The following is a 13,812-nucleotide window of genomic DNA, read 5'->3' as shown; positions in this document are numbered from 1 at the left end:
CATTTGCCTGGTAATTTACAATAACCCTGCATTATACATTTTCATATTTCTCATGCTGTCCTATGAAATCTTATAGTATGTACTGATTCTTAGAAAATGTTCTCAAAGATTGTCAAATGGAATAAACTTTACAATAAGCAAAAATAGCCAAAAATAGACCATCCCCAAGGTATAGCATTTTGCAGCTGAAAATTACTAGCTATCACCAGAATGAAAATCTTTATTTCCATTCCCTAACTGTTAAGCGCGAGGGATGGGATTCTCTGACCTTTCCACTCAGTGCTAAACAGCAGTGTTCTCCCTAGGACCTTGTTAATGGGCGCACTGTTCTGCCGTTTTTACACACCGCCCGGCTAACAAACTAAATATGTGCAACAGTATAAAAAAAAGAAAAAAAGCAAAGCAAAGTCATCTCTGTACAGGCCATGAAGATCCTTGGAGGGGCAGCTGAGTGCTCCATCAACAATGTCATGTACCATGCAATGATATCAAGAACTGGGTTCATACTCTCATAGGCCAGGAGGTGGTCGACTTCTGCAAGGGTTGACTAGTTGTTGCACCTTCAAATTCTGTGCACTAGTCACGTTTTGTGAGACACCATCAGGACTGGGTTGATGAACAGTTCTCTTCACGGATGAATCTGTTTAACCTAAGACCCTCCAGATGGACAAGAAAGGGTGCAGGAGACGTGGAGAAAGGTATTCTCCATGCAATTTTTCTTCAAAGCTAGCTTTCATTGGTGCTTCTGTAATGGGTTTGGGTAACTCAGAAAGAGCTCATCCTTGAGGAAGAATGATCACTTAAGGCCCATCGCTACAATGAAGAAATCCTGGAGAAACATGTTCTTCCTTATGGACCATTCATTGGTAAAGATTTTCTGCTAATGCAGAACAAAGCGCACCTCATGTGGCAGGATGTATCCTTCAGCACCTTGACAAAGTAGGGACCCAAATAATCCAATGGTCTGCACGCAGTCTTATTTCAACCCACTTGACCACCTAATGAGAAATTAATTTTGGGAAGTAAGTGTGTAGTCATAGTCCAGAGACCACGCAGCAGCTAAGGGAAGTCCTTCAAAAAGCATGGGAGCGCATTCCTCAAGAGGACATTGTGGCACTCAGCAGGAGTATGCCTCAAGCTGTGATTCCTACTGTGATGACATTGGTATTATAAAGTCACTCAATTGAGACAAATATTTCAGGTTCCCTGTGGGAATCAGCATCTATGTCATTCCAAACCATAACCGATTTCAGTATAGATGTGCTTCCTGCCTCATCACGATGATTTTCACAACGCTTATGGGTAGCAAAAGGAAGTGACAATTGTATAATTATCTTTACCAACTCAAAAGCATTGAAATAAGGAGGGTTTAGTAGAAATGCTCGTAAGGATTGAAATTCTTTTCCTTCTTTTGTTTTTCACTATAGAGAATGTTTTTTCTTGATAATGTCAGCTTTTCTGTAATTATTTCCCCTTTGACCGTAATGCCGTAATCGTGAGGTGAAATCCGTAATAGTTAGCACCTCTATAATTTACTAAAGTGACAGTAGAGGACTAATACATTCATTATTTGTTCATATAGGCCCATGTGCATGATTTAAAGTGATTTGATAGAATCTGAGGATATTCTTGTAGAACAAAATATGTCATTATCTGTATAACAGTGTGTATATTTTTACAGGTACGTTATAGTGTTATACAGTACACAGGGGCCATATGCTGTTGACCTAAAAACTTACCAAAAATTCTTAATAAAATGCCCTTAAATGCAAGTGAAAATGCTTTAAAATAAGTAAAAATGACTTTAAAATATTCAAACAAACTGAATTCTTGTGGCTGTGTAACTAAGATTTTACAAGTAGTAATATAACCCTATTCTATTCACTGCATAGTTCCTGCTTTAACAGAAATAATTATCTCCTAATTTACTTGGAAATATATATAAACATGGACATAATGATTTGCGTTACGTCACACCAACACAGATAGGTCTTATGGCGGCGATGGATAGGAAAGGGCTAGGAGTGGGAAGTAAGCTATCATGGCCTTAATTAAAGTACAGTCCCAGCATTTGCCTGGTGTGAAAATGGGAAACCACAGAAAACCATTTTCAGGGCTGCAGACAGTGGGGTTCGAACCCACTCTCTCTGGAATGCAAGCTCACAGCTGTGCATCCCTAACAGCACAGCCAACTCACTGGATGTAGTACTTAGCCGATCGAAGAAACTGAGAACACTTTCTGTTACAGCTTTCAGATGTTTTTACATTATTAAAGGTACTGTTGTACAACAAACTGCCTTTCTGCACTCACTTTGACATTGCACAATTTAAAGATAAAAATTTCATTGTTCCGTATTGAAAGTATCAACGTTAAAAATTAAATAATTGAAAGAGGTTCAACCTATTCAATACATAGGAAAGAAATGTAGTGATTACATTTTTATTTAATAGTAAAAATAAATGGGACCGGTTTCGACCCTAGTCCAGGTCATCGTCAGCCGTAAAAACATGTAAAACAATGCATATGAAAAAGAAAAAGATTTGAACTCTGGATCGGTATAAGATGAAACAGTACGTAATATTAAGAATGGTAGTATGGCACACGCAATGATAGGCGAAGTCTCACAATGTTTATGAATATTGGAGAACAGTCAAAAGGGTCAGTTTCCACACTCTGTCAGGCACAAAGTCACAACACTATCAAATAATATATGAAGATCATAAATAACTTGAAGTCGCAGACAAATAGATTTGTAGAAGCAAACCGCCAGCTCCCGGTGATCAGCGCGGCACATTGCGCTTTTTACTATATTTTTTTCTCTTTACAATTGTTTTTTCAAGTCAACTGTTTTCCAAGAACTTAGCAGGAGCACAAGTACTCATTCAATTATACTGATTTGCGTTGTATATTTCTATATACACGTACAGTAGAGTCCCTTTAATCCGAACCCCGTTAATCCGAAAGTCCGGTTAATCCGAACTGAAATATTCATTTAAAAAAAATATCCTTAATGAAATGAACATATTATAGAATGAAGATTTACTTGCATTTTATTAGTCATATTTTACAAGAATAACTTAATGGAAACATAATTACTCATCATAAACCATCAATCACTGTTCGTTTATCTTTACAAAGTGTGTTAGTTTCTTTTGCCGTAGTTACTGGAACCTACTCGAAGATGCAGTGTTAAACCAGCGTCTCATAAACATCACATTAAACGCTAAAGTGGACATTTTAAATTACAGTATGTACTGTACTGTATTGTAGAAACTATTTTCCTCAGACGGTTGAGACACTGACCTTGTGTCCCCAACTTGGCATGTTCGATCCTAGCTCAGTCCGGTGGTATTTGAAGGTGCCCAAATACATCATCCTCGTCTAAGTAGATTTACTGGCACGCAAAAGAACTCCTGCGGGAGAAAATCCCGGCACCTAGGCGTCTCCGAAAACCATAAAAGTAGTTAGCGGGATGTAAAAATGATAAGATTATTATTAGAAAATATTTTCCGGTTAATCCGAAAATTTCGTAATCCAAACAGACTCCGGTCCCACTTAGTTCGGATTAATGAGACTCTACTGTACTTAACTTCCCGCAACCGAGACAAATACTGGACCTTCAGGATATTCTCCATTCTACTTTGGCGTTCGAGACCGCAGCGCATGACCTTGAATGTGCCGCGCTGATCACCGGGAGCTGGCGGTTTGCTTCTACAAATCTATTCGTCTGCGAATTCAAGTTATTTATGATCTTCATATATTATTTGATAGTGTTGTGACTTTGTGCCTGACAGAGTGTGGAAACTGACCCTTTTGACTGTTCTCCAATATTCATAAACATTGTGAGACTTCGCCTATCATTGTGTGTGCCATACTACCATTCTTAATATTATGTACTGTTTCATCTTATACCGATCCAGAGTTTAATTAATCATTTTCTTTTTCATATGCATTGTTTTACATGTTTTTACGGCTGACGATGACCTGGACTAGGGTCGAAACCGGTCCCATTTATTTTTACTATTAAATAAAAATGTAATCACTACATTTCTTTCCTATGTATTGAATAGGTTGAACCTCTTTCAATTATTTAATTTTTGATTGCACAATTTACACAATAAAACACACCCATCTGTTGTAAAATTCATTTTCTAGCTGAATTAAAAATACACTTTTGTAATATCAAGCAAGTGGTTTGGGTCACATAACTATCAACTTGCACTCGGGAGATAGTGGGTTTGAACCCTACTGTCGGCAGCCCTGAAGATGGTTTTCTGTAGTTTCCGATTTTCACACCAGGAAAATCCTGGGGTTGTATTTTCATCAAGGCCATGGTTGCTTCCTTCCCACTCCTAGCCGTTTCCTATCCCAGGGTCGCCATAAGACCTGTCTGTGTTGGTGTGACTTAAAGCTGTAAAGCACTGTAAAAAAAAAAAAAGAGATGTTTCAGTTTTGGCATTTCTCTTGCACAGAACTAGCTGGGAGGATAATTCTGTACTAAAGTGGAAAGTTATATAACTGCCGGGCTGAGTGGCTCAGACGGTTAAGGCGCTGGCCTTCTAACCCCAACTTGGCAGGTTCGATCCTGGCTCAGTCTGGTGGTATTTGAAGGTGCTCAAATACGCCAGCCCCGTGTCAGTAGATATACTGGCACGCAAAAGAACTCCTGCGGGACTAAATTCCGGCACCTCGGCGTCTCCGAAGACCGTACAAGTAGTTAGTGGGGCGTAAAGCAAATAACATTATTATTATTATTATTATTATTATTATTATTATTATAGTTATATAACTGTTTTTTCCAATCCCTTCTCATTTCCATTTGCTCTTGGCTCTGAGGTACACGGGGGTGAATGACTGACTCTAGGGGCTGGGGCGAGACAGGTGCATTCCTTGCGCCTGAGACACATTTGAATACTTTCTCCTAATTATCAAAGCTCTGTACTGTGTTCTTGCACATATCCTGGAAATTCAAGAAACAGGTATAAATCCATTCCTTACCCTTTCTTAGTCACCCAGAACTGCTGTCAGTTTGCTTGGTCATGAAAGATATTTAGCAAATTTAACCATATGTAAGAAATGTATAGTTTTTTTAATGTTGTCACTTATAGACTATCATACATGCATAAATTTTAAAAAAATTTAAAAGACCTGAATATTCTTCAAAATCTATATCTGGCTGACAGCAGACCAATGCAAGTCACTCTTTATGAAACTTAAGAGCCGAATAACGTAAGTCCACTGTAATTTTATCGGTATGGCAATAAAATAATAATTAACCATTTTAAGTATAAATTATATTAGTGAATGTGTTCTGCCCTTTCACCATTGCTATTCATCCTCTGCATGGATACGGCAACAGCTGACATACAGAATTCACATCCCTGGACCCTTCTTTATGCCGATGATGTGGTACTTGCACAAGAAACCCGTCCTGAACTCCAGCATCAGGTTCAAACGTGGAAGGACAGACTGGCTGAAAATGGACTGCACCTCAATATCCAGAAGACAGAATACCTGGAATGTGGCCCCCAAACCAGAGGTACCATAAGTATCAGTGAAGAAGACCTGCAGAAGACCATGCAATTTAAGTACTTGGGATCAGTCATCACCTCAAACTGTGACACCACTCCTGATACTCGGATGAGGGTAAATGCAGCTTGGCTCAAGTGGAGACATGTCACTGGAGTCCTCTGTGATAAAAAGGTGCCTCAATATCTAAAGGCAAAAGTTTATAAGAGTGCGGTACGGCCAGCAGCGATCTATGGGACTGAATGTCGCCCCATGATGAAACAACAGGAGCAAATGTTGACAACCATGGAGATGAAGATGCTTCGATGGTCCATGGGGCTGACCCGATGTGACCACATAAGGAACACGGACGTCCGGCAAAGGTTTGGTGTCGCACCCATCATAGACAAAGTGAGGGAAGTCCGTCTCTGCTGGTACGGCCACGTCACGAGAAAACAGGACGATTCAGTTGCCAAAACAGCGCTCCACATCAACCCAGAGGGAACAAGACCACGAGGAAGACCGGCAAAGAGATGGACTGACAACATCAGGGCAGACATGCACAGTGTTGGCTTAACACCGGAAGATGTCAACGACAGACAGAAATGGAGGAGATGTAACAAAGCAGCAGACCCTGCAAGTCGGGATTAATGCTAAGAAAGAGAGAGAGAATGTGTTTAGTGATCAAAATTACCAAAATTATATCAAGAACAATGATGAACATTTACTGCTTAAGTCATAATGCAGCACAAATGCTTTACAACGGACGTTTTTCCTCTCCCATGTAAAATGACTAAAATGTGACTTACGTTTATTTAGCTCTCTTTAACATTACTAATAATAAAAATAATAATGTTTCGGTCACGCAGCTGTCCGCTTGCTTTCGGGAGATAGTGGGTTCCAAACCCACTGTCGGCAGATCTGTACATTCTGGAAACGATATTAGAAAGAAGAATGAGAAGAAAGATAGGAGAGTTACAAGAGGAACAACATGGCTTCAGGAGTGGAAGATCTACAGTGGATACAATGTTTAGCATGAGACAGCTGGTGGAAAAGAACTGGGAACATGGAAAAGATCTGCTGATGACTTTCATAGATATAGAAAAGGCATACGATTGTGTACACATTGGGAGGGTATTTAGGGGTTGTAGTAAGGATGTAAAGGAGAGGGCATACAAGTCTCTGGTAAGACCCCAACTAGAGTATGGTTCCAGTGTATTGGACCCTCACCAGGATTACTTGATTCAAGAACTGGAAAAAATCCAAAGAAAAGCAGCTCGATTTGTTCTGGGTGATTTCCAACAAAAGAGTAGTGTTACAAAAATGTTGCAAAGTTTGGGCTGGGAAGATTTGGGAGAAAGGAGACGAGCTGCTCGATTAAATGGTATGTTCACAATGAAGAATTTATTTATTTTCCACCTAGTCGATACAATGAATTGCTTAAGGCAATTTTTAATGGTTAAAAGTGGTACACGTTTCGTATATTATCAACATCTTCAGCCACATAACACTGTTTAGATGAAAAATATATAAACTGACAAAGCAATGCTTTAGAGTAAGTGTCCTTAAAATTAACATAAGATTGACAACATTAAAACAAACAAATAACTCAAAAGAAAATGTATAAATTATTTCTACAATAGAAAGCAGTCGTTAAGGAAACACTTGTACAATATTCCATAGATAATATGTCCTAATGATATATTCTTTTCTTAATAATTCATGAAAAAAAGGTCAATTTATAAATTAAAAATTATACAATTTATAAGTAATTGTCAAAATGAAGAAATCCAGATATCACAGTGTGGCTCTTATTATTAATGTTCCGAGCTGTCAGAGAAGAGATGGCGTAGGAGGACATCAGTAGACGAATAAGTTTGAGTGGTGTCTTTAAAAGTAGGAAAGATCACAATATGAAGATAAAGTTGGAATTCAAGAGGACAAATTGGGGCAAATATTCATTTATAGGAGGGGGAGTTAGGGACTGGAATAAGTTACTAAGGGAAAGGTTCAATAATTTTCCAATTTCTTTGCGATCATTTAAGAAAAGGCTAGGAAAACAACAGATAGGGAATCTGCCACCTGGGCGACTGCCCTCAATGCAGATCAGTAGTGCTTGATTGACTGAGGGGAGTGTGCTGTTTATTATGGTCATGGACAAAATTGTAAAGGAAACAAAGGAAGCCTATGGAGATAAAGAGATGAAGATACTGCTATTTGCAGACGATATTGTGATCTGGGGAAAGAACAGCAAAGAAGTGCAACAACTTAGATGTACTGAATGAAAAAATTGAGAAGGATGGCATGAAAATCAGTACAGAGAAAAGCAAGACTATGGTGATGTTGAGAGGGGAAAGGCAAGGAAAGGGCATTGTGAAAATTGGAAGTCTGAGCCTGGAAATTGTGGGACAGCTTTAAATACCTAGGAAGTGAATTAAAGAAAAATGCTAGGGTGGACATGGAGATTAGCAGAAGGGTACAGCAGGGCAATGCATTCTTTTACCAAAGTGTAAGAAAACTTGTTTGGAGCAAAGAAATACCAAGGAAAAGTCAAGAGATAATGTACAAAATGTACTATGTACATGTCAAGAGGATGGAGAAGAGAATTCCAAGACAGATGCTGGAGGCAAAGACCCGGCAGGAGCTGGATAAGGGGAAATGATGATAATGATGATGTGACTTAGGCAATAAATGTCCTCTTGATATATTTTGTGTAATTTTGATCAATGAACACATTCATTAATATAATTTACACTTAAAATGGATGATTGTTATTTTATTGCCATAAAAATAAAATGACAGTAGACTTACGTTTATATAGCTCTTTAAGTTTCATAAAATTAATAAAATGTGACTTACGTTGGTTTAGCTCTCGGGTATAGATATATTGACCTAAAACTTTCCAGAAAGTTCAAACAATGACTGATCATCCGAAATCAGCAAAAAATGTAAAATATAATAGTGTTATTAACGTTTGTTATATCATAGAATGAATTTCTATACTACTGAGCAATGTCGTACTGCTAAGGGGAAAAAATTAAATTTCAACATGTGCCACCTAGTTACATATTTATGTTTTGAACGATGGTGAGAAAAATGGAAAACAATCTCCAGGGATGCTGATGGGATTCAAACCCACCATCTCCCGAATGCAAGCTCACAGTTATACAACCCTAACCTCCCGGCCAACTCACTCGGTTTCTGTGAACTTACTGAATTACCTAGCTTAAGAACAGAAGTAGTATAACGACTTTTCTGTGTTTGATGAATTTCCCTTGCATGGTAGGGTTGTAGGTGCAATCTGTGTCGCACATGTAGACTAGATGTTCTACATCTATATGCCGTTTGTGACACCAAGTAGTAAACGGAAAGGAGTCCATGATCCAGAGAAATTAAGCAGATACAGCTCCCCAGACTGACCAGGAATCAAACCAGGGACACTTTGAAATGAAATACACAATGCTGGCCATGTGGTCAATAAGCCAAGCAATATGTGAAACTGGGACAACAAGAACACTGCCCAGGTGAGTATTATTAATTTTAGTGCATTCTTCTTCTTTCTTAGTTATGCCCATTCAAAGAGTGTGTTTGAACTTGTTCCTTGGTCTGATGCCTTTCACTTTTTTATCCTCCCAAAATCTCTTCATGAATGCACTGCGTCACATCTTGTGTTCTGTGAACCACTTCCTACCAGTTTTCTTTTTAGGTTTCTCTGTGAATTTGTGCTGGCTATTATTGTACTAAAGGCTCCACAAACTTTTATAATGTCATCCATGATATTCATTTCTTGGAGGTTGGCCTTAGTTTCTTCTAGCCAGTTTATTTTGACCTTCGAGTTGATTACTTTAAATAATCTTTTTGCAAGTCTGTCGCGGCGATAGAATTTCAGGCGTCTCTTGCGTACGGCATTAGTTAATGAGTAAAGGTCCGCTGTTTTCCTCTTAAGCCACATTCCATTTTCTCTCGAGGAAGCATAAATTTTCTGGAGAATTTTCCTTTCTTGCATTCCAATTTCTATAATTTTAGAGTGACCTCCAAGGGATATGGTTTCTGACGCACATAAAACTTCCGGCAAAACAACTGTCTTGTAATGTTGTAATTTTGCGTTATGTGACGACTCTTGTTGTAGTAATTCCACGTTAGTCTGTACGCCTTCTGGAGTTTAGTGGCTCTTTCTATGTTGGCCCTACTGTCAAGTCCCGATGGTAATTTAATTTCTCCAGGGTATTTGAAGGATACCTGTGAAACTGTGCAGTTTTCCATTTTAGTTTCTTCTTCTTCTTGCATTCCAGCCTTCTAAGGACCACGTTACAATTTCAATTCTTCCTCCTTAGTTGTTCTTTCCTTTTCTTCCAGTATTCTTTCATTGTTTCACTGTGCTTTTTCCTGTCTTCAGTCCACTTTGTGCCTGTTTTCTTTTCCTTCCTCCCTTGGAAATCCTTCCATTTGTAAGACTTTCTTCCTAAAAATCTTTCTTTCCAATAATTCTTCTTCTCGTATGTTGTTCCCTTCCAGGTCTTTCTTGACTTCTGGAATACAAGCGGTAGCTGATTTCTTTTCCCAAAGGTACCTGAAGATTCGTTTAGTTAGTCTATTGTCATCCATTCTGTAAATGTGTCCAAGATATCGCAATCTCCTTTTTCTTATTGTTTCTGATATGTTTTCTAAGTTCTGGTAAATTTCATTGTTACTTCTTAATTTCCAAAACTCTGCAATTCTTAGAGGACCTAATATTTTCCTTATAATTCTTCTTTCTAATATTTATTATTATTATTATTATTATTATTATTATTATATTATTTATATCTGATTAGTTAACCGTGTCAGATATCTGAAATTGTGGCAAACCATACCAAATTTCATGCAGATCAGATTTATTATTTTCCTTTATAGGCATTCTGAAAAATATATAGGTATTAATCCAGCCCAGGGGCCACTACATTTGTAATGTTATAAGTGAGTGGAAATTAATGCAATCTTACTTGGAGAGCGTCTGAGAAGAGAGATGTGTTCATTGCGACGTCCAGGAACCCACCATCTCGCCCCAAGAAGTACATTTACTTTTATAACCTAATTAAGATTATTACACGCCATATTCATTTCTCAAGTAGCTTCTTGTATTCCTATTAGCCAATGTAAAGTGGCACGTGATCTCCTTCCCGTGAAGGAACTTAATCATAATGCGTTACCAACCGCAGCACAATAAAAGCGCGTCTTCTGTCCAGATCAATCGTCTTTCCTCACGAAACTAGGGGCCTAACGCCACTTTGCGGCTTCTAACCATCCAGACCAATGGTCTTGTCCACGGCAAGAATCCTAACTATGGTCTTGTCCACGGCAAGAATCTAATAATCACCACCACCAGCTATTGAAGCAAGCATAGTTCCTAAGTACAGAGGTTGGCAGCACTGAGCACTGCTAGAGAAGTCCTTTCCGAGTAGGCCGCGAGCGAGGAAACAAACGACAGTCGCTACGCATGGGTGGCCCCCGGACTGGACTAATGATAATATATACAGTATACAGGGTATCTTATAAACCCAGACTGCCCAGCGGCGTTTCTTCTCTCCGAGACCTAAGCAGCTGTACGGGAGGCGCGCGCATAGCTCTTGACCTTGCAAGGAGCGTGCACGTGTTCGATCTAGCATCAATAGCCAGTCTGAATCTCAGCTGTTAACATGGCGAGACAGTTATCATTGCAACACCGTATTGTGGTATGTAAAAGTTATTTTAAGTACGATTTGGCTCGACGGGTACGCGATGCATTTGTTCAACAATTTCCTGGTGAAGTGCCACATTCATGAGGACAGATTCACGTAATTGTAAATTAATTTGAAACTACTGGCTCAGTATTCAATAAAAAACGTGTGCTCATGAACAGTTTTAACAGAGGGAAAGCTAGATGACTTTGGTGCGAATCTTGAACGGTCACCGAATAAATCACTCGCAAAATTAGCACATCAAATAGGGGTTTCTGTTTCTTCTGCACACAGAGCTACAAAGATATTACACATCAAACCAAACAGGTTTACACGGGCCCATTGTTTAAAAGGTGGCGGTGGTGATTATTGTTTTAAGAGAAAGTATATATAACACTAATCAGAGAGAAAAAATGGAAGGGATCCGACACTTCAAAAAATGAAGATATCGGCCATAGGAAGATAAAGGCCACGAAAGGCGTGAAAATGAAAGACTCCCTAGCCCTCGGAAACCTAATAACGTTGGGGCCGGAAAAGAACAAGAGCTGACCAAGTGAGGTCGAATAGGATATATGAAAGCGAGGAGCCTGGCACAAGTGGAAGCAATGCCAGGACTCAGCTGAGGGCCTCGTGGTCGCCAACCCATGCTCCAAAGTTCAGAGCACCTGGAGCCACTTTTGGTCGCCTCTTACGATAGGCAGGGGATACCGTGGGTGTTATTCTACTGCCCTCACCCACAGGGGGAGATTGTTTAAAACCAGCTGATCCAGCCATAAGAGTGAAATACAGTGAGTGGTATCTTGCATCATTGAAGGATCGTTTGTTCGACCCACAGCTTGTGTTCTTTTTGGATGAGGCCTGGTTTCATCTTAATGGCCATGGGAACAGTCATAACTCTCGCTATTGGTGTGCAGAAAATCGTAATGGTGTTTATGAAGTCCCCCATTATGAAGGAGGACACTTCCAGCATCTTTTATACGGTAAGATTTCATATGAGATTGTATACATGCTTAAAGCAGAGTGGCCACGCGCAACGTAAATTCGGCTGAGGCAGCTGCTGTAGACACGCAGAGTACAAACACCGTGTGCTCAGTCTGGGTTTATAAGAGAGAACCTGTAAACTATCATATAACCTCAAAAATGGCAACAAATGGCATGCGATATCTCTCGATAAGAGAAACACAATTGATCATTCCATTATTCAGTAGCCAGAATTATACAATCCAGGAAGCACAGGCATAATATACAGCATTGCCATATCACCAGTGAATATTTATTGTATAAATGAGTGTGCTCAGTGTTGTCTATGAAATGGTAACTGATATTACGTGAATACTTAAAACAACTATCCCTTATTACTTAAGGATATGTATAAGAGCTGTCTATGAATTCGGCCGCCAGCATCACAAACCTGATACTGTAGGGGCGGAAGAGAACAGGACTCGACCAAGGGAGGTTGGATAGGAGGGCTGAAACAGGAGAGCTTAAAACGAGAATGGCTGCCACTTCCGTACCTGGTGTGCAGACTTAGGGATGATAAAAATGATGTGCAATGATACCTTAAGTAGCAGAAATGAGAGATCCTTCCTTTATGCTTGCTAGAAAGCTACCATACTGCCCCAAGAAGTATTCTTACATATACAGCAGAATTAAAACCGAGACTGTGTAAATCAGCTGAATGCGACCATGTACTGTGTTCCTATTCGTCGACCAATGTTCGTGATGTGTCCCTATTCACTAAACAAGCTCCGTATTGTCTCCGACTGACCTTGCATCATGTGCAAGTAAGGGCTGCCATATTCATTAAAAGTAAGAGAACCATATCCAGACCAATGGTTTTGTCACTAACCTACCCTAACCTATCCAGACGGATGGTGGTATCACGCAGGATACTAGAGGCCTGAGGGCTCTAACCTGGACACTCCCAGGCCAATGATCTAGTCACTAGCCGGATCTAACCAATCCAATCCAGACCAATGGTTTTGTCACTCGCCAGACCTAACCCAGCCAGCCCAATGGCCTTGTCACTCCCCGGACATAACCAATCCAGCCCAATGGTCTTGTCACTACGAATGCATACGTTGGCAAGCCTGCCCGCGTGTTACATAATGTCACCTGAGCCACGCCATGTTGGATCTCTAACCTCACTTTCGCACACCGGGTACGGAAGTTTTACCCCAAGTACTTGAGTGAGGTTCACTCAGCCTTGCGAGACATGATCACAAGGCACTCCTTTATCTGAACGCCATCTGGCTAGGCAGCAGTAGTCTTGGCAGGCCAAATACCTTAATGGTCTATATGCACCAAGGGTTTGTTTGCATGACACAAGAATGTGAAGTAATCCTAGACTCGGGTGAACCCACTCCAAGCTCCTGGGATGTTCTCACATCAGTTAAAAACCTATTGACGAGCATGAAACCAAAACCGATCAAGATAAAAGTAAGTTGTCTACCAAAGGTCTAAAAGGGTTAATTCGTGAACAAACCGCCCTACTTACGCAGTCTAGACTAAAGTCTGGGACTAGGCAATAACGAAGGGAGGTACTGTTGAAACTACATAAAACAAAAACCTAACAAACAGCACAGTAGGATCTAAACAGAACCAGCG

The 13,812-nt window shown here is 39.8% G+C and overlaps 1 protein-coding gene across 4 annotated transcripts in view; it reads right to left on the bottom strand.

Moving 5' to 3' along the window:
* The window catches only part of LOC136885937 (probable E3 ubiquitin-protein ligase sinah), a 36,388-nt gene that overhangs the window by 22,173 nt on the left and 403 nt on the right, over positions 1-13,812 (bottom strand). Inside the window, exon 1 of one of the 4 annotated variants that reach the window (XM_068230747.1) lies at positions 4,222-4,367. The exons of the other annotated variants lie outside the window; for them this stretch is intronic. The gene's annotated coding sequence lies outside the window, so the exon portion shown is untranslated. Of the gene's footprint in view, positions 1-4,221; positions 4,368-13,812 lie in introns of those variants that run through there. 4 annotated transcript variants of the gene reach the window in all.

The sequence above is a fragment of the Anabrus simplex genome, chromosome X, assembly GCF_040414725.1.
Source record: "Anabrus simplex isolate iqAnaSimp1 chromosome X, ASM4041472v1, whole genome shotgun sequence".
NCBI lineage: Eukaryota > Metazoa > Arthropoda > Insecta > Orthoptera > Tettigoniidae > Anabrus > Anabrus simplex.
This window is presented reverse-complemented; position numbering and strand designations above follow the sequence as displayed.